The following is a 19009-nucleotide window of genomic DNA, read 5'->3' as shown; positions in this document are numbered from 1 at the left end:
GGCACTGATGACGAGTTACTTCACTGTGCGGCTTGACCAGTGCTGGGAGCACGACCACACGGAGCACCACACATTCGCTTCGAGCCCCCTCACCCTGTGCAGAGAGTGGCTGGGGATTGGGGTGCTCGGTCCCGCGAAACAGGGATTAAGGGGGGCACAATATTAAGGGATACAGAACTGGACACCGCAAATTGGGGGGGGGCAAGGGTAGAGCACCAATAACACATCCAAGCATGATCTGTTGGGCAAGACAGTTCAAATAAACCAACAAGTAAGTATCACAAAGTAACGTGCCGCAGGGGAAAAGTGCAGATTAATGGAGAGGCATCGCCTGAAGAGAATTCACTGGAACTAATTTCCAATACACTATAAATCCACATGGTAAGGAAGCTAATCAATGTGCAAACAAACTATATGCAAGGGCATCGCGTATTTATGTTAGGGTTGCCCTAAAATGAAGTTTCAAAATCAAGCATTATATAATAAAAGCAAGGGCTCTTTAAACGTTTCCCTGCATGAACGAAATTAGGGAGTTGCCTACCCCCTCACATTTACGAACCAACTTGACCTAGGTCCTCAACCCAGCAATGGCAACAAAATGGAGTATCCCCAGCCCAACTCGTAAGGGCACCCCCCCCTGTGCTTTTACTTCGCTGCTGCCAGGGGTGGGGTGCGCAGGCTGGCAGGGGAGGGTGCTTCGGCTGGCGTAAACAAGGAGGGTCTAAGGGCGGTGCAAGGAAGAAGTTGGAATGCATGGGGAAGAATGCGGCAGGAAGTGCAGACTTCCTGGTAGGACATGGAAGGGGCAAGGCCTTGGAAGGACGTGGATGGGGGGACAAGGAGGCCATACACCAACCAAGGAGCAACTGAGCGGGGGGAGCAAGTGGAAGGGTCGGCTATAGAGCGACCTGTTCAGGCTGGGGGGAACTCTCTGCCGCCGGCAACCAGCAGAGAGTCTTGGAGGAGTCACAGGTCGATCCCTGTAGCAAAGTACTGGCAGGCCCATAGGGGAATGCTCAGCCAACAGCTTAGATCTTACGGCGCCCCAAGAGTAATAGGCTCGGGGGAGGCCCTGGGAAAAAGGGGAGGGACGTAGGGGACTTGGGAGCCAATTCCAAGCCCAAAATTGCGGGGGGCGGGGGAGGCGAATAACAAACTCACAAACAAGGCCATCAAGGGAAGTCGGTCGGGGGGGAACAAGAGGAGACTACGGGGGGGGGGTCAGGTAACGGTGACAATATAACAGCAAGGGGAAGTCTTCACGGAAGGAGGGGGGCATGAGGGTGAGGGAGGTGGGCGATCCAAGACAGGGCGGCAAGGTGAATAGAGGGAACAGGGGGGAGGAAGCCAGTCCGAGGGAAAGGGGGGGTCAAGGACCCAAAGCTGGGGGGACAGGAGACGGGGTACGGAAGAACAGGGCTGGGAAGTCTGCCTCTGGTGGGAAATGGAGCTAGGATATGGAGGGGCAGAAACGACAGGCAGGGGGGGGTTTGGCGGGACCCAAAAAACTGGGGACCTGGTGAGTCGAGGAGCAAGCTTGGGAAAGGAAGGAATGAGAAGGGATAGGGTACCCGGAAGAGATATTACGCTGGCAGTGGGGCACTGGGTCAGGCTTCACAGGAAGGCCTTGGGGGAGAGGGACTGGGAAGTTCTTAGGGGCTCGGCAAGACGGAAGGGAGACATGGGGGGCAGCATAGATAGGATTGGGCTTCCAGTACAAGCGGCAATTGGGGGACCAAGGGGGGGGACAGAGTAGAGTAGGAACGACTCAAAATAGATGGGCATCGCAAAGCGATGACCATTTAGGCAGGCAGAAAGGTGTGGGCCGGCACCGGAGGGCGGTGTCGGCATTAACAACGGATGTGGGATATGTGTAATGTTGGGGCACTTGTGGTGGTGCCGGTATAGGAACCTGAACACTAGCGAGGCACCGCGTGGCTGCCGGTTTTACCTAGACCCAGATGCAGGACACAGGGTAAGTGTCAGGGTAGGGGGGGGGGGCAGGGCATTCCCAACAAAGACCTATAGCAAAAGGGGGGGGCATATGAAAAAACTCGGGCATGGGAAATCTACAAACGGCCGGGGGTAGAGAGAGGTTATTAGCAAGGGCCGGGCTCAACCTGAGGCGTCCACTGGACGAGGACGGTAAGGGAGAGGGGCGGGGAGGGCAAGGGATACCTAGGTAGCCGCACACAGAGTAGTATACCTGTGGTGGTGAATTACGGATCGCCTGTAAGATAACCCCAAGACTTTATGCAAAATAAAGCTGCTGAGGCATTTTAATCTTCCAACTTTACAAAGTGTCTGAGTTGTTTTTTCCAACATGTGATGTATGACATATGCTGGGTTGCATGAGGAGAGGGGGGGGAGTGAGGGGCCAGAGCATGGAGGAGGGGGGAGGACAAGGCACTGGGATGCCCACGCTAGGGGTTGTGCAGCAGTTTGTACACCCAGCGAGATCCTGGGCCTCTCGCAGTGACATTGAAAGTGCTCCATGTCAGAGCTTAAAAGAGGAAACATCGCGGTCTGTGCCCGCCAACGTTCTGTGGTGCCGGCAGCCCCACTGGGATCCCGGCCCCTACAAGATGCACATGATTACTGCAAGGGAAAATGAGAGAGACCCGCTATGTGGTCTGTTTCGAGGCGAAGAAGGAAAAGAAAGTATGTGGCCGCCCGTGCTCACCATATAGATGCAGGCCCCACGCCAGTGACAATGCGTGCCTGCACCTACCGTCCTGGTGCTATCCCTGCATCCCCGGGCTAGTGGCAGTGACTGTCAAAAAACAAAAATGTTGTAAAGGAGAAGGGGAATAACACTTGAGGGTTGCAGCTCTCACGAGTGCTTGTGCATCCTCCTATGCCAGCGGTACCCCTGCCAGGGGAAGCCGCAAAAGGAATGTGACCGAGCCACCCTGCCACCAGTGTCTCTTTGCCTACTCCCCACCACCAATGGACTAAGATGATGTGGCACCTGGTGTGGCTTTGCTGGCCCCTGAACTGTGGTAGTGACTGTCCTGAATTCATACTTGTGCAACTATGAACTGGTTTCCTGCAGCTCTGCAAGTGCTTAAGGAGGACTCAGTAAACAAGTTTCTGGATGCTGAGAGCCTGCATGTTAAGGACATGCTTAAAGTGGTCTCAGTCAGAATGCATGTGAAGCTGTGCTCCCGCAGAGTGTTGGCCTGCTTTATATGGTGCCAGTCGCTGACAAGGGTGGCATTGAGTGATTGAAGTGCCACTCAACCCTGGTTAATAAAGGGTCTTTTTAAAATGTGGTAGAACTACCAACGTGCCACCGGCAGTCCACCAAGCCCGACTGTCACCATCAATGTGTACATTGCCGTGGGGGCATGGATGGGCCACAACTGGCTGAAGCTGAATGGAGACAAGACGGAGGTGCTGGTGATTGGTTCTCCACCTGATCCTTCATTTTGGGTGTCTTCCTTTTGGCCTTCTCCTTTGGGCCCTCTTCCAGTTCCATCTGCCAAGGTCAAGTACCTTGCTTTAGTTATTTCATCTTCACTCTCTATGGTGGCCCAAGTGGTGGCAGTCTGCCAGGTGGGCCACTTCCATCTAAAAATACTTAAGAGGGTGCTCCCCCTCATGCCAGCTCACCTTCGCTCGCCTGTGGTCGCAGCCTTGGTGCTCAGTCGTTTAGATTACTGAAACTCGCTTTATCTGGCTCAGCCTAAAGTACTTATTCAGAGATTGCAGCGTCTTCAGAATATGGCGGCCAGAGTAGCTACAGGCTCCCCCTATGGGGCTCACATTTCTCCGGTCGTGTGGTCTCTACCCTGGCAGCGGTTGGCCCAGCGCATTATTTTTAAGACCCTCTGTCTGGTAAACCGGGTGTTGCATGACCAGGGGGCTGAATATCTTTGTTCCAAGTTCATACGCTACTTCCCGACACGACAGCTACGCTCGGTTTCTGCTGGTCTTCTTGTCCCTCCTTTTCGCTGTGCCTGGATTGGAGGCAGAGCTTTCTCAGTCGCTGCCCCTCGACTGTGGAATGATCTCTCCCTGGCCTTGAAACAATCTTCCAATCATCTCGTCTTCAGGAAATTGTTGAAAACCTACCTATTTCAATAAACTTTTGCTACTGTTCCTTCTTCATCTCTCTTTTTCATAGCGCCATGATAACTTGGTGAACATGCGCTCAATAAGTTACATTAACGTAACATAACACAACACTGCTCACGAAATGTTTTATGTTTGTAGCTGTCTAAGTCTAAATGTATGTGATTATTGTTCCAACCTACGAGTATCAAGTGGGCCGTATATTATTGGTCATAGCTGCTAATTCCTTGATGACCAGTGATATTTGTATTTTGTTTGTTCATTATGAAAAAGGAGGAATGTAATGGCCTGCCCGATTAAGAAAATATAAGTCCCTGCCAGGGCTCATGCAAATCAATGTCACATCTTTGTGACCAATGACCAAGACAATAAAAGGGATGAGCGGTTTGTCCGCTCATCAGTCAGTTCCATCGACTCCTGCCTGATGTGTCATTCTTTGCAGCGCACTTCTAGAGCTGATGCGTTCCAGGCAGAGGGCCTGCCCTGCAAGGCAGCCCACCATGTCAATGCCCGACAATGTCTCTGCGAGGCAACACTGTCCGTCTACTGGTGATTAGCAGAACCACTGCTGGGCAACTCCACACATGCATCCCGGAGCCCATGCTGGGCAACTCCGGCTACCGTGTACTCTGATATCCTGGGTGCCCCCAGGCCATGATCTGACAGTGTGCTCACGGTCCTACAGGGTGATTCCTAGTACTGAGACAGTCGGCTGGGTGCCCCCATGCAAAACAAAATCCACGATCGGGTAGAAGATTGCCTCAGCAGAGGTTTTCTCTCTCTCTTCCTCCCTCTCAAGTTAATGAGCGACTTCCATGGGCCTCCCTTTCCCAAAGGTACTCTCTGCAGTGGCTCACCACTGACAGACTGTCACTGCCGCAGTCCTCTCTGCCTTGTTGTCGGAGAAGAGCACTGGGAAAGCAACTTCCACCTCTGTGTACGTTCGCCAACTTGACTGATAGTGAGCAGGCCAATCCAGCCCTCAGACTGCGCCCAAAATAGACGCCAATGTGACTGGATATTGAGAACAGAGACTGCATTTTTCAGGTTGTGTGCCACTGGGACCCTGCTATTTATAGCTTTTCTAGCAGATGGGCATACACTGTTTAGCTGTGAAATTAGTTTGGATGAAGTTCATATGACGGGCAATAGAGGGAGCTGCTGTTCCATGCTTTTTGTCCAGGTGCCACTTCCGGTGAAGCCCGTCTTTACAATCAGACAAAACACTATGCCAACCATGCAACCACTGCCTCTTTAGAAAAGTTATTTCTCAGAAGTCACAGGTCAATTTGGAAAGCATTTATTAACATAGCGACACTGTAAAGACACTATCGTTAATTGTATTTTTTGTTGTTGCGGAAATGGTAATATCTGGTTTATTTGGGTTGTTGTTGTTTAGTATCAGTTTTACTAATGAATACCCAAGCAATCAATTTCCAAGGATCTCCCATTTAGCTTTTCAGCCACCATTGTTACAATATATATGCACCAAGATCACGAGCTAAATTACCTTGAGCTGCTTAGAGAAGCTATCCACACATTCATCGTATGGCTTTCATTAACCTCTGACACAATAAAAGCAGAATCTGCCACACTGGGATTCAAACCTGGGGAGTGTGCCACAACAGCCGGCACTCAACCGACTGATTTATCTCGCAGAGAATGGCTCCTCTGTCTGTACCCTTAAGTATCTCAACTTTGTCGTACCATAAGAATAATGAAGAGAGAGTGAATAAAGCAACAACCCAACAGATGTTTTATGTAATGTTTGATGCAGACTAATTTTCAGCTGTTTTCTAAATTATCTGAATGTTCACAAACAAGGAAAGTGGGGCATGAGGAGATAAAGGGGTTTGTCCAGTCACCCATTCCTTACATTGTAGAGATAGAAAACATTCGTATTTTACAATTATTGGTACGATCAAGTGAGAATGTATGCAAAAAATATTTACTTAAGCATTTGTTAAGAATGTATTTGTTAGACTCAGGACCGCTAACTCATTTAACAATACTTCGGGCAATTAGAACTCAGCAAAGGCAATAACGGACACGACACTCGTACGACTGTTAGCTTCCTCTTTATTTTTCGACTCCCTTTCTTCCCCGGTAACCCCTCCCTCCTTACCACGTGGGACGCAGCCCACTTTTCATCTTCACGGAAAGAGGACTGTTCCTCCTGACGCATAACGGCCATAGAGATAGGACATTACATCTTCCCCCTCCTTGAAACAACACTTCACTGGTGTTCAGTTGCATTCTTCAATCCATCTTATTGGTCTACGACTGACCCTCTTGGACGGGCTACGTACAGATGGGGCTGATGTTGCCGGTGTACTGTCACCTTCGCTGCCACTGTCATCCGCATCTCTTTCTTCCTCCCGATAGCTAGAGTCAGTGTCTGAGGAGTCACCTTCCGAAATTGTTGATGCGGTGGCGGTGGTGTCGGTGCTGTTGAAAGCCTTGAAGAAAGATTAATTTCTAGTGATTGTGCTGTTGGGGCTGGAGGCCGTTATCATTGACCCTTGAATGTGGGTTACTCTCATGGGATCTGGCTTGAAAGCAGGCATGTCCTTCGTGACTTGTTTTTGTCGTACTAGTACTTGGTCGCCTATGCAGAAGGTGTTAGGTCTGGCATTTCTTCTTATAAGAGTGTATCTCTTCATTTTAATCTTGCTTTCTCGGTCTTTGCTTCTGGCTTTCTTTGTGTGCGAGACCTCATCCTTTCTTTGCACGTGATGAGGAAGTCGTGTCTTAATAACACGTCCGAACATTAGCATTGATGGGCATTCACCCGTCGAGCTGTGCGGTGTGTTCCGATACTCTCGCAACAAAGTGCAGATGGCTTGCATGAACGATCCATTTGTAATGGAGCAGATTTGTAGAGTGCGCTTAAGGTTACCCATGAAACGTTCTACCATTCCATTCGCCTGGGGCCACAGCGGTGTTACCTTGTGGTGTTGGAACCCAAGATGTTCTGCGAACATTGCAAAGTCGTGGCTCGTGAAAGGAGGACCATTGTCCGACTTGACTCTGGAAGGTATGCCATAGTCGGCGAATGTTTTGTCCAGTGCAGGTATGATGGACTGTGCACTGGTCGAGTGAACCAGATGTACTTCTGGGAATCGCGACATTTCGTCAATAATTACCAAGACGTACTTGCCATTTGTCAGCGGGCCAAACATGTCTACAGCTACTTCATCCCACACTTGCAGTGGCATCTCCGAGGTTTTGAGTGGTTCTGGGAACGTGCGCGGTGCCACCGCCTGACATGGTAGGCATTTTTGTAGTAGCTGTTCTACTCGTTCATCTATAGATGGGAACCATACCTTGGTTCTAAGCTGCCTCTTGGTTGACACGATTCCTTGGTGTCCAGCATGTGCAATGTCTAGTATCTGATCTTGCAAGGTTCTTGGGATGACTATTTTGTTTTCTTTCAGTAATAGTCCTTCCGGTGATGTAGATAGCATGTGACGAACTAGTTTGAATGTGCGGAAGTGTTGTTCCTCTTCCGTGGACAGAGAGGATGCTCCTTTCGCGTTGACTTGCCATTGGTTCGATTTGAGGCAGGTCTGCACCTTCTGGAGTAGTCCGTCCTTTTGTGTCTCTTCAAGCAGTTGTGCCGTGGTGATGTATTTCGGTAGCGCACTGCTGATCAGGTATCTGAGGTATTGATTTGCTTTGTATGATTGGCGCTCGTCCTGGGCCGGGAGTGGATAGCGTGATAGGAAATCGGCTGGATTGTTATCTTTGCCTGGTCGATGTATTATCTTGAAGGAGTATTCTTGTAATCTTAGACCCCATCTGGCGATTCGGGGTGGCATTCTCGCGTTTGGTTTCCCATAAATGGTGGTGAGGGCCTGGTGATCTGTGATTATGGTGAATGGGCGTCCATACAGAAATAGGTGATAGTGCTCACACGCCCACACTACCGCTAGACTCTCCTTTTCTGGCTGAGAGTAAGCGCATTCTGTCTGGGAGAGGCTGCGGCTGGCATAGGCTACAATTTTTCTTGGCGAGTCAGGGGATGCACCAGGCCTGGATTGTGCTAATATTGCTCCTAGTCCAACTGGGCTCGCATCTACTGTGAGTTCGGTGTCCAGGTCGGGATCATAATAAGCCATGCAGGAGGCTGTTGCAATTCTCTTTTTGATTTCTTGGAAGGCTTCTTCGCAATCATTTGACCACTGAAATTCTTGATGTTTTCCTGTTAGGAGTCGCAGCGGCGTGCTTACTGAGGCGAAATCCTGTATGTAACGGGTGCAATAACTCGCCATTCCCAGGAAAGAGCGTACTGCTGAAACGGTCGTGGGTGTGGGCGTCTCAACTAGAGCTTGCACCTTTTCCGGGTCTGGTTTTAGACCATCCTTTGAAAAGATGTGTCCAAAGAATTTTAGGGTGGATTTGCTTATTTCGCATTTGTCCGGGTTGAGTGTGAGGTGGGCATTTTCCAGTGCCATACAGACTCTCCTCAGCGTGTCATCATGGCTTTCTTGTGTGATGCCAAATATCAAAATGTCGTCCGAATAGTTTAGGCAGTTAGGAATATGTTTTATCACTTGGTGTATTTCATTTTGGAATATTTCGGCGGCCGCCGACACTCCAAAGCTGAGTCTTTTATATCTGAACAGACCTATGTGCGTTGAGAAGGTAGTGATATACCTCGAGGTAGGGTGTAGTTCCAACTGATGGTATCCCTTATTCAGGTCTAGCTTAGAGAACACTTTGGATCCATGCAGTAAATGCATCATATCAGTCATTCTTGGGGCCAGGTGTCGTTCCCGCTCTATGGCTACGTTAGGGGCCCTCATGTCCACGCAGATGCGAATACTGTCTTTGCTGTCTTTCTTCGGTACGGGTACAATGGGAGATACCCAGGGAGTTGGTCCCGATGCTGGTTCTATGATGTCCTGCTGCAATAAGGATTGGATCTCGTTCTCCACATGCCTTTGAATGTTTAGTGGTATGCCTCTGTAGTGCTGTGCAGTCGGGGTTATTTGGGGGTTGATATGTAGCTTTACTTGTTTGTCCTTTAACTTACCCAAACCTTTGAATAGAGAAGGAAACATTTGTTTTATCAGGTCTTTGTGGCTGGTAGTGTAGGCCGACATTATTTGATACATGATTTGGATGAGTCCCATTTGAATTGCAGATTTGAAGCTCAAGATGCTGCCCCCTGGTACATCTCCTTTTATGACGTATATTTTGATCGTCTGACTTTTATCTTTGTATTGACAGTGTGCCATGAACATCCCTTGGCAGTTGAGAGGCGTGTTCGAACCATAAGAGTATATTAATGTGTCCGATTCTTTTAGTGATTTCTTGTGGTTGAGTCTCGTGTAAGTCTCATCATTTATGACATTTACTGTTGCCCCTGTGTCAATTAGGAATTCTCCGTTTTGTCCGTTTATTTGTAGTAGCAGAGTGGGACTGTATTCCGTGGCTATGCTGTTTCCAATAGCATGCACATATCCCCTTTTCCTGTCCCCACTGGACGAGGATGATTGAGAGTCTCGCCTTCTGAGGGGTGAACTTTCTAGGTGTCTAATGTTTTGTCTGGAGTGTCTCCTGCTCTCATACTCTCTTCTTTCATCCCGCCTACTCCTTTCTCTTGGCATATCACGGGACGAGCTTTGAGAGTGATGTCTGGAACCTGTGGGTGACTGCCTCCTATGAGATCTCGGGCTTTCCTTTTTTTTACTTCGGTCTGACCTCCTGGTGTCTCGGTGCACTTCAGACGATGGGAAGAATTTGATGTTTCTGCATACTGATTGGAAATGGTTTTCACCTCCGCACTTGTCGCAGTTGTGTCCTATGGCTGGACATGGACCAACATGAGGATATTTGAAACCGCACCTATAGCATTTTTTTTGTTCAGTGAGACGTGGTGCTTCTTTGGACGTTCTGATGGGGCATATCGAAGCCGTGGAGGCAGACTGAGTGATTTTGATGTTGTCCAGTGATTCAGTCTGTTGCGTGAGCGCAGCGTCCGCTCGTGCGAGTTGCAGTATTTCTTCTAATGTCCTGCTCTTTTGGAGTAATTTCTTCCTGAAGTCTTGAGAGGCACACCCAGCGATGGTTTGGGATTTTATTGCTTCTTCCGTTGAGTATCTGTCAAAATCACAATATTTCGCTCTTTTCCTAAGCCGCATTACAAAACTGTCCATGTTTTCACTGCTGTCCTGCGTGGAGGTGTGGAAGATGTGACGTTCATAATCAACATTTCGCAATGGTGCAAAGTAGGCATTCAGGGCGTCTATAATACCTTGGAAGGTGTCTGTGTTGTCCTCAGGCATTTCAAAAACGATGTCTCGCACCACTGATCCTAGTGAGTGGAGTAGAATTCCTCTCAGTCGGCGCTCCTCTCTCACCCCTGATGCGTCTATGTAAACATGTAGTTCTTTGAGCCATCTGGCCCATCTAGGGGCAAGGCTGCTTGTGTCAGACATGTCGAAAGGCGGGACAGCCAGTAGTTGTAGTGATTCAGAGCCACAGTCGTCTTTGTGGATGGCTTGGCGGGGCGTGGAACTGGAAGAGGGGCTCAAACTGCCGCTGTCTGGGTTGTCTGCAGACATTTTAGTTTCCTGTCTGTGCTCACAATGTGTGTCGTAGGGGCTTGCCTTGTGTTTTTCAGCTCTTTTTCCGTGCACTAGAGCTGTTGCATGTATGGTAGTCCTTTAATGCCCTCCTCGCGCTGTGCCTGCGTCAGTGTGGGTTAAAATAACAAGTGCGGGCGTTACCCGCTGAGCACCACGTGTAATACGCGGCTCTCTGAGCACCGCGCGTAACACGCGGCACGCGTGACACGTGGGTCGGCGGTTCCTTCCCGGCTTATGTTTGCGGCGCGGGCGGAGGCTCTTACTTGCGTGTGTCGGGGTCTCGGCTCCGCGGGTGGCGCCGGATGAGGCAAACGCCTGGGTTCACACGCCGCCAGCCGTCAGGGCTTACGCTTTAGACGTGCTCCGGCATCCGATTAATCCTCGTCGCCATTGTTAGACTCAGGACCGCTAACTCATTTAACAATACTTCGGGCAATTATAACTCAGCAAAGGCAATAACGGACACGACACTCGTACGACTGTTAGCTTCCTCTTTATTTTTCGACTCCCTTTCTTCCCCGGTAACCCCTCCCTCCTTACCACGTGGGACGCAGCCCACTTTTCATCTTCACGGAAAGAGGACTGTTCCTCCTGACGCATAACGGCCATAGAGATAGGACATTACAGTATTTAAAAGTGATAAGTCTATGACATTTGAACAAACTAAATAAAAATATAAAGCCAGGAATTGGGAAAACAATATCGTAGATAGATATATTACCCAAAATAATTTTAATAATACCTACACCATTCTTAATTGTGCAAAAGATAAAAGCATTACAACAAATGACCATTAAAACACGGATCAAAAAGTGCTAAAAGAAAACCCTGGCATTAATCTGTCCTAAACATCATTCTCGGGGACCTTCCTCGGGGTCACTCAAAGGCAACCCTTTTTTTCCTACCAATATTTCTGTTGGAAATTCATGTCAATGTTCACTTCCTTTGGGAATCATCCATTTCCTGGCAACTGTTGTAATTTTGAATCTCTTCACTTTTATGAGTTATAATATATTATTATGTTTATACCTCGAATGAGCTTTATCATAATATACAAACAGGATTTACTACATAAAACTGAAAATACAAATATTAATTAAAACACGATTACATAAATAACATATACACATCACAATTCATTCCATCATATTTTACACAAATTAATAAAATAATACAAAGGACCTTCGGACGTTAGTTATTCAGTTTAGACATTTTCCCAACCTTTCCCTGCTTGAGTAATTGAGTAATTCCTTCCATATGTTAAACAGTGCAATAAGCATAGATTTATGGCCAGAATTCCGACAATACTGCCAGAATGACTCGCTCTTGATAGTGTTAAGATCAGAAACATAGGGGCAAGCATATTCTTGTACAGAGGGACATGTTCCCTGCACTCCGTCAAAACGTGCTGGGCAGTCTCTAGTTTCCCTGATAGCCCACACGATCGACATCCCCTCCCCTGTTTTGGGATTCCCTGCACTGGACCAATAGAGGCAATCTATGCTAGCACTGGCAATCTGGCAATCTGGCAATCTACCGATTCTCACTAATAAGACGAACCTACGCAGTTCGGGGGGAAGGGCAAAGTTGGATGTAGCATTGCAGTGTTTTATATTTATGATCAAGCTGGTCTATAATGGTTCGAAAACTAGTAAGAGTAGCAAGATGTTCATAATTTGCACACCAATCCCATTGCTCGAGTTTACAGGTAGCCTTCTTCATCAATTCCTGCAAGCTGTTCTCCCAAACTGGTTTCCATCTCATATTTACAAAACTGGCATGTGTGAGTGATACCAGCGAGCCGAGGTCAGCAGAGGGTACTTGTTGGCCCAGTAGATCTAACAGTGTGCAGACTGTTGCCTTACAGGATTGCCATTGCAGACAGTGATGTAAGGCCCAACTCTAAGCAGATCATTTTGATCGAGAATCTAGGTCCCAGCCCCAGCATTTTCCGCCAGATTATGCTTCTAGCGCGTCCAATCTGGAGAAATCGTTCATGCTGATTGCTTGTATATGGATAATACAGAAGTACAGAAACATTGTCGGTAAAGAATGAGAATACCTTGGAGAATAAATCCTGATGCCACTCTCACACATCTATGTATTATATTCAGCGTAGTGGCAGCCTTACGTTTTCTTGCTTCGATCAATTCTACATAGTCGGTCTTAGTGTGAATTCAACTCCTAGATATTTGTAGCTATGGACGCACTCTATGATATTCCCATCAAGAACCAGGGTAGGGATCGACACCTGTTTGTACGAGAAGTGCATCACCTTAGTCTTCTCAAAATTCAAGATAAGGTCCCTAGCATAGTTTTGAAGCATTTCCATTGCTCTTTTAAGGCTGGCAAATGTATGATCGAACAGGAAAAGGTTGTCTGCCTAAGAGAGGCAAAAAAACTCTAGTCCCCATTATTTTAGGATGGCTAATATGGGCAGATTCCAGTGCTTCGGGTAATTCAGAGTTATTTATGAGTTATAGTTCTCACGCATCTCTTTAAGTGGGGGAACTGCATAAGTTAATGGTGCTTCGCTCCTGTATTATCTGCAGAAACAATTTATTTGCAGGACAACATATATAGTACCTTTTCATAATGGAATGGTCACCCAATTTCTGATCAGTTTAATTATTATCCAATCATACTTACCAGGATTGTATCAATTCATTACTGGAAAAGTTGGCCTCAATCCTATGCTTGTATTGCGTACATTAAAGCTCAAAAGAACTCACATCTTTCACTCCTATGAAAAGCAGAGATATGTCGAATCACTATCAGTGGTATCATTTGTCCCCCAAAAGTTTTTACCAAGCCGCAGACATTAAAGACCCATTAGTCTATTAGATTTGCCTGCATGGTATTATGCCATGTTTAATGTGGATGCCGCATTGTGTTACCGGCCACCATTAACCATTCGAATTCAGGTATCCGTGTATATTGTGCATTTTTTATTTTTTTTTATTTTTATCGTTTAAAGCGCAGACCAAGTTTGGGAGCATCAGAGCACTGTACAAGATTTGGGTAGCTAGCATTTGGATGGCATCTTTTAACAGTAGGGCAGTACTGTGAGTTGCATTCTATGCATCCACTGTGGTTAGTCCATGGTCAGAGATTTGTGAAATTGAAGCCGATAATGGGATCGAGTTCCAGAGGGTGGGTGTGTGACAAGAGAACTGTTTGCGGTTCCTCTCTTTGCGGACTAGTGATTCAAGCCGGTTGGTCCACTTGCCACCAGATATGTGGAGCTTAGCTGCCAGGTAGACTGGTGTGCTAATCGTCACTGCTTTGTAGACGACAAATGACGTCTTGAACAGTATCTTAGCCTGGAGAGGAAACCGATGTAGTTCACGTAGGATGGGGGTGATTCAGAAGTCCTGCGGTCGGATAAATGATTTTAATTTATGATGGATGAAGATTTGGAGCCTTCTGGGCTAAGGCTGTGTGTTTCTGGAAGGTAGGCCTTTGTCAATGGTGAAGCCTAAGGATTCTCATACAACCTCTTTTGAAAAAGCGACCCTAGACCCAGAGGACCTGGGCAACTACTTGGCAACTACTGGCAGATTCTGCTGAATCTGAGAATTGTGATTAGACCCTTCTGGACTGGATGATTGCTAGGTAATCGCAGAGATTACTGATGTCCTGTGAGCTTTTTATTCTCATGTACAATGGAGTATCATCTGTGTATTCATGGATGGCTATATCGGGGTTTTTGAGGAGTGTACCCAGGGGCTCCATGTAAAGGTTACAAAGGATCAGTGAGAGGATGGAGCCTTGGGACTCTGGGAGTTTGTTAGAAAGCAACATGTTCATCTGGAAGGGCTGGTGTCTGCTCAAGAGGTACAAGGTAAACCAATTCAGGGTAGAGCCAGAGAAACCCATCTTGTCGACAAGTAGGGAGAGGAGGATACAGTGGTCAACTGTCTAATGAAGCCGAGGACAATTGGGTATGAGTCACCCTTATCCATGATTGGAAGGGCATCATCTACCACCTGAAATGTGGCCGTCTTGATGCTACACTTGACATGGAACCCTGACTGATATTTGTTTAGGAGGGGAAACGTGAGGTTCGTAATGGTATAGTTGGCAAGTAGTTGCCCAGGTCATCTGGGTCTAGGGTCATTTTTTCAAAAGAGGTTGTATGAGACCAGTCTTGAGGGTGTCTGGTAATGACGCTTCTTTGATGAAGGAATTAATGATGTGGAGTAGTGCATTGAGTGCAGGGCCTATCAATTGTTTAATGATAAATGCTGGGATATCATCAGTGTAAAAAGTAGGTTCGAGAGAGGCAGTTGTTTTTAGGAGGTCTGTGGCGAAGACAGAGGAAAGAACTCAGTCCAGAGGGTCAGCATGTGCGTTAGAGTGCAGGGCACTCTAACTGGAGGCTTCCTTGGGAGATGAAGGGAACCTGCAGGCAAGTGATCCAAATGAGCTTGCTCTGGGAATGAGGATGGTGAAGAATGGGCAATTGCTCCTGTGGATGATTGCCACTCCGCCTTCTGCCCTTCCTAGTCGGTCGGCATGTTGGATGCAGTAGCCTGGGGGGAGGAGGACTGTGAAAACATGGGAAGTGTATGGGGTAAACACTGTTTCAGTGACAAAGAGGGCATAAAGGGTGTTGTATGAGATGATGTTGGCAATCTTGGTGGCGTGAGCGACTGCGGAGTGAGCATTGATCAGCATGAGGGAGCATGTCTGTGTGGGTTGAGGCTATTAGATGGGGCAAGGGTGATATTGATGAGGTTCACTAGAGAAGCTTGCCGGGGCTGCTCAGGGTGCCTGTACATTCAAACCTTAGCAAGGGCAGGAATAGGCTGCGGAGGGAGGAGACACGTGGTGATGTCTTTTGGTGAGTAGTAGCAGTAGTGACTACTTTGTAGGTGAAATTCAGGATAGCAGGTCTTGTCCTTTGCCTTATCAGGCCCAAAGATGCACAAGCAGGTGAGGTCCTTGTTTTTGTCCGTCCTTTGCTGATGACGCCAGTGATGAGGACACCTAAGGAGAACTGGTTAAATAGGTGGTTAGCTGAGCAACCGAGTGGCAGAGCCTGGTCACGTGACCAGCATCCTCTTCAGTGCAGTCTGCCTGGAGTCCTTAAGAAGCTCTGCAAGGGGCAACAACTGGTAGTGGGCAGAGCAACTGAGTGGCATGGCCTGGTCACGTGACCACCAGCCTTCACAATGCATTTTCGGTACGGCGCAGAATTCTATTAATAAAGGGCAGGTCATAGTTGAAAACACTCTGCTGGCTACCATCACAGGGAACATTTATTTCAGGAAATTTGAAGAAGCTTACAGTAGAAGCAGGAAAATAGGTGGCAGAATACATTTTGCTGTCTAAAGAATGAGGCTTTTGTGGCTGAAAATATCCAATAGACAGCCAGCTGTCACTAAAGTTAAGGAAAGTAGATATTGGTATTCTTCTTGTAGGGGGTTGTGTGGCTCAGTCTGTTGAAAAACAGTGTTGTACAGAGTGAACCTAAGTGTTGCAGATAATTTAGAGGTGTCACCTGAAGTAGTACAGTTTCTTTCAAGATGAGATCCCATCCATCAGCTGCCTTCTCCATAGGGAAGAGGGACTTGATGAATAAGAAGGATGCCAAATCTGTAAGGAAAGGGGTGGTCGTCCCCACATAGAGCTATTTCAATGATATTCGCAAGAGCTCTCTTCCTAGTGCACAGGAAACATAATATTGCTTATAGACAATTTAAAAAGGAAGGTATCCATCTTCTCGGAGACATGTTGCAAACTGGAGATGACTAGCACACGCCTGGACCCCTCTGTGAGCATACCATTTTCATCTTCAGTCCTCACTGCAGGTTTTTTCAGTTCATATGACAAGAGCAGGTCTGGGAATTTGCAGTTATCCTGGTAGATCTTTCATCTGCTCTCTGGTAATTCACAAATGCACTGTAGCCAGTAGTTGCTTCTCTTTGGTCTCCGGATATGCGGATGATGGCCCATCTGGATGATGATTTTCATGTTTCAGGACCAGATTTGGCTAGCTATCCGGCTGGGGGTGAAATCAAAGTTCAATTGAGGCTTCTGATGAAGAGGGATTACCCTTGAAATGTGTAAAGCCATCTACATTGAACTTGAGACGCGTTTTCTGCTCATGATTACAACTTTGTCTCTTTGTGATTAAAATACTCATTTTTTTTCATACAAATTGGGTTAACAGAATTGATGCATGTAATTGACAGACTGTTATACTTGATATAAGATTTTGAAATTTCTTCTCAAATATTGTTTACCACCTCTCTGGTGGATCTTTGACAGTGTGCAAGGGACAGGAGGATTTCCAATTTGGATCCTTTTCTTCTCTTCCCAGTAACCTACGGACAGGGAGATAGAAGCTAGGAAACATACTGTCATGACCCTTGCCCCTGGCCCTCACTGGCAGGTCAGCCTTCCAGTTAGGGCCAGGTCAAAGGCCTTAAAACCTCATCCAAGACTCTCTTGGAGTCAGTCCAGGCTCATAACCATCATGAAGACCAACATTAGAATGGGACTATTTACTTGGAACTATTTAACTTGGGAGATGGGGGGGGGTTCAGCCAACATGGAGAAACACACATAGCTCAGTTACAAGGAACTGAGCTATGCGGTCTAGTCTTTTGGGTGCGGCAGGCCTGGGACTACTTTACCGGGACTACTTTGGGTGTGGCAGGCCTGGGACTATTTTACCTGGACTACTTTACCTGAGACTATTTAAACCGCACCCAAACAGCAGAACATGCTTTGCGTTATTCTGCTGTGGGCAGCGTAACGTTCACCGTGTCCAGTTCTTTGATGCCAGCTTACCTGAAACCAAGGACCTGCAGAGAGAGCAAGAACACTACGAAACTTACCTGGAACAGTACCCTGTCTTCAATCCATCGCTGACTTCAGTTCCACTCACCAGAAGGTACAAACTCCATCATCCGGCACTGCATGCATCCTGGAATACCGTAACCTGGAAAGAGGAGAAAGAAAGACAGCATTAGTAAGCGTTTACTCACGTTTTCTCCCGAATGAAGAAAGCCACACAATTCTTACCTGGGAACATCGCAACCTGCAAGGAGAGAAAAGACACAGGTTAGCAATATAAAAGTTGAAACAGCACCACGCATCGCGCATTACTCAGCGGACAGCATCGTGCACACCGCGCTTTCGCCTACCGGCCCATGCTCATCTTCAAACTGCATGACAACACCAAAATACCTTCCCATACCTAAAAGGAAAGAAGCAAGACATTATTATTCGAACTAAGAGGAACATAAGAACTGCAAATAAAGACTATAAAGCAGCAAACCTACGGAGTCGCAGCAGGCCTGGATTCCCACAGGGGGGCTTGCACCAGTGAAGTAACTTGGTTGCTGCTCGCCCCCCACATCTATGTGCCCCTACTGCGAGGAGCTGGACGGAGAATCCACCTTTTACAATATTAAGGTGAGGAGAAGGCCCAAGGGGGAGGAAGGAGTTGAGGCCAAGGGAGGTGGGAAAACAAATTCAATCTGGTATTGAATACAGCTCTCCAATATTGCAGACCCATCTTTAACCAGAGGCCTTACCAAGGGACCGGGAGAGGGTTCCAGAGTGCAAATCATCCAACCAGGGCTGGGTGGCGTCCCCGTGGATACCAGGTGAGCGTAACACATACAGGAAGAACAGGGACAAGGAACATGAACATCGTCAATTACAATAACCTAAGTGTTGAGACACACTGGGTCCCACAGTGAAGCAGCTAATGAAGGCGCCCAGCATTGCGCTCCCAGTGACCTGCAAGTCGCCATCTTGGTAAGGGCATGTAGTAGTATGGCATCCGCCATCTTGAAGGAGGTGCGCTTCGGTGAAGAGCGTGACCTGTGTGCGCTTTCTGTGCATCTCTTCCTATGTAGGAGAATATGCGGCCACAACCTCCATCCCCCACCCCCAATAGGTAAGCAAAACATGACAACACTGGTACCCAGGCTCCTCACTGAAGGTGAAGGACTCCTGCAGGTGGTACCACAAAAACAACGGTTATATAGGAAGGTAGTTATTAAAAGATATTCATGGATGCAACCATGAAGTAATTGAGCGCTCAGACTCAAGAACAAGGAGGGGCACCCGGCTCAGCGTATTTCACCCTGGGGAAGAACACCCTGTCCCTAGCGGGGATGCCTATCCCTGGGTGGCGCGTGGTGTATCGCCTATCTAATAGTAATAGAGGAGAGGACTGTCCCTAACATTCTATATTAGTGGCTGTGTCTGGTGACAGACTATACACAAAAAATAAAAGATATTTGTGGTGTAATACAAATGGTATTGCAGTAATCAACAGAACAGTAGATTAGATTCTGTAGCTGCTGAATCTA

The sequence above is a fragment of the Ambystoma mexicanum genome, chromosome 8 (genome assembly GCF_040938575.1).
Source record: "Ambystoma mexicanum isolate Mex_15411 chromosome 8, UKY_AmexF1_1, whole genome shotgun sequence".
Classification (NCBI taxonomy): Eukaryota; Metazoa; Chordata; class Amphibia; order Caudata; family Ambystomatidae; genus Ambystoma; species Ambystoma mexicanum.
Note: the sequence above shows the minus strand (reverse complement) of the source record.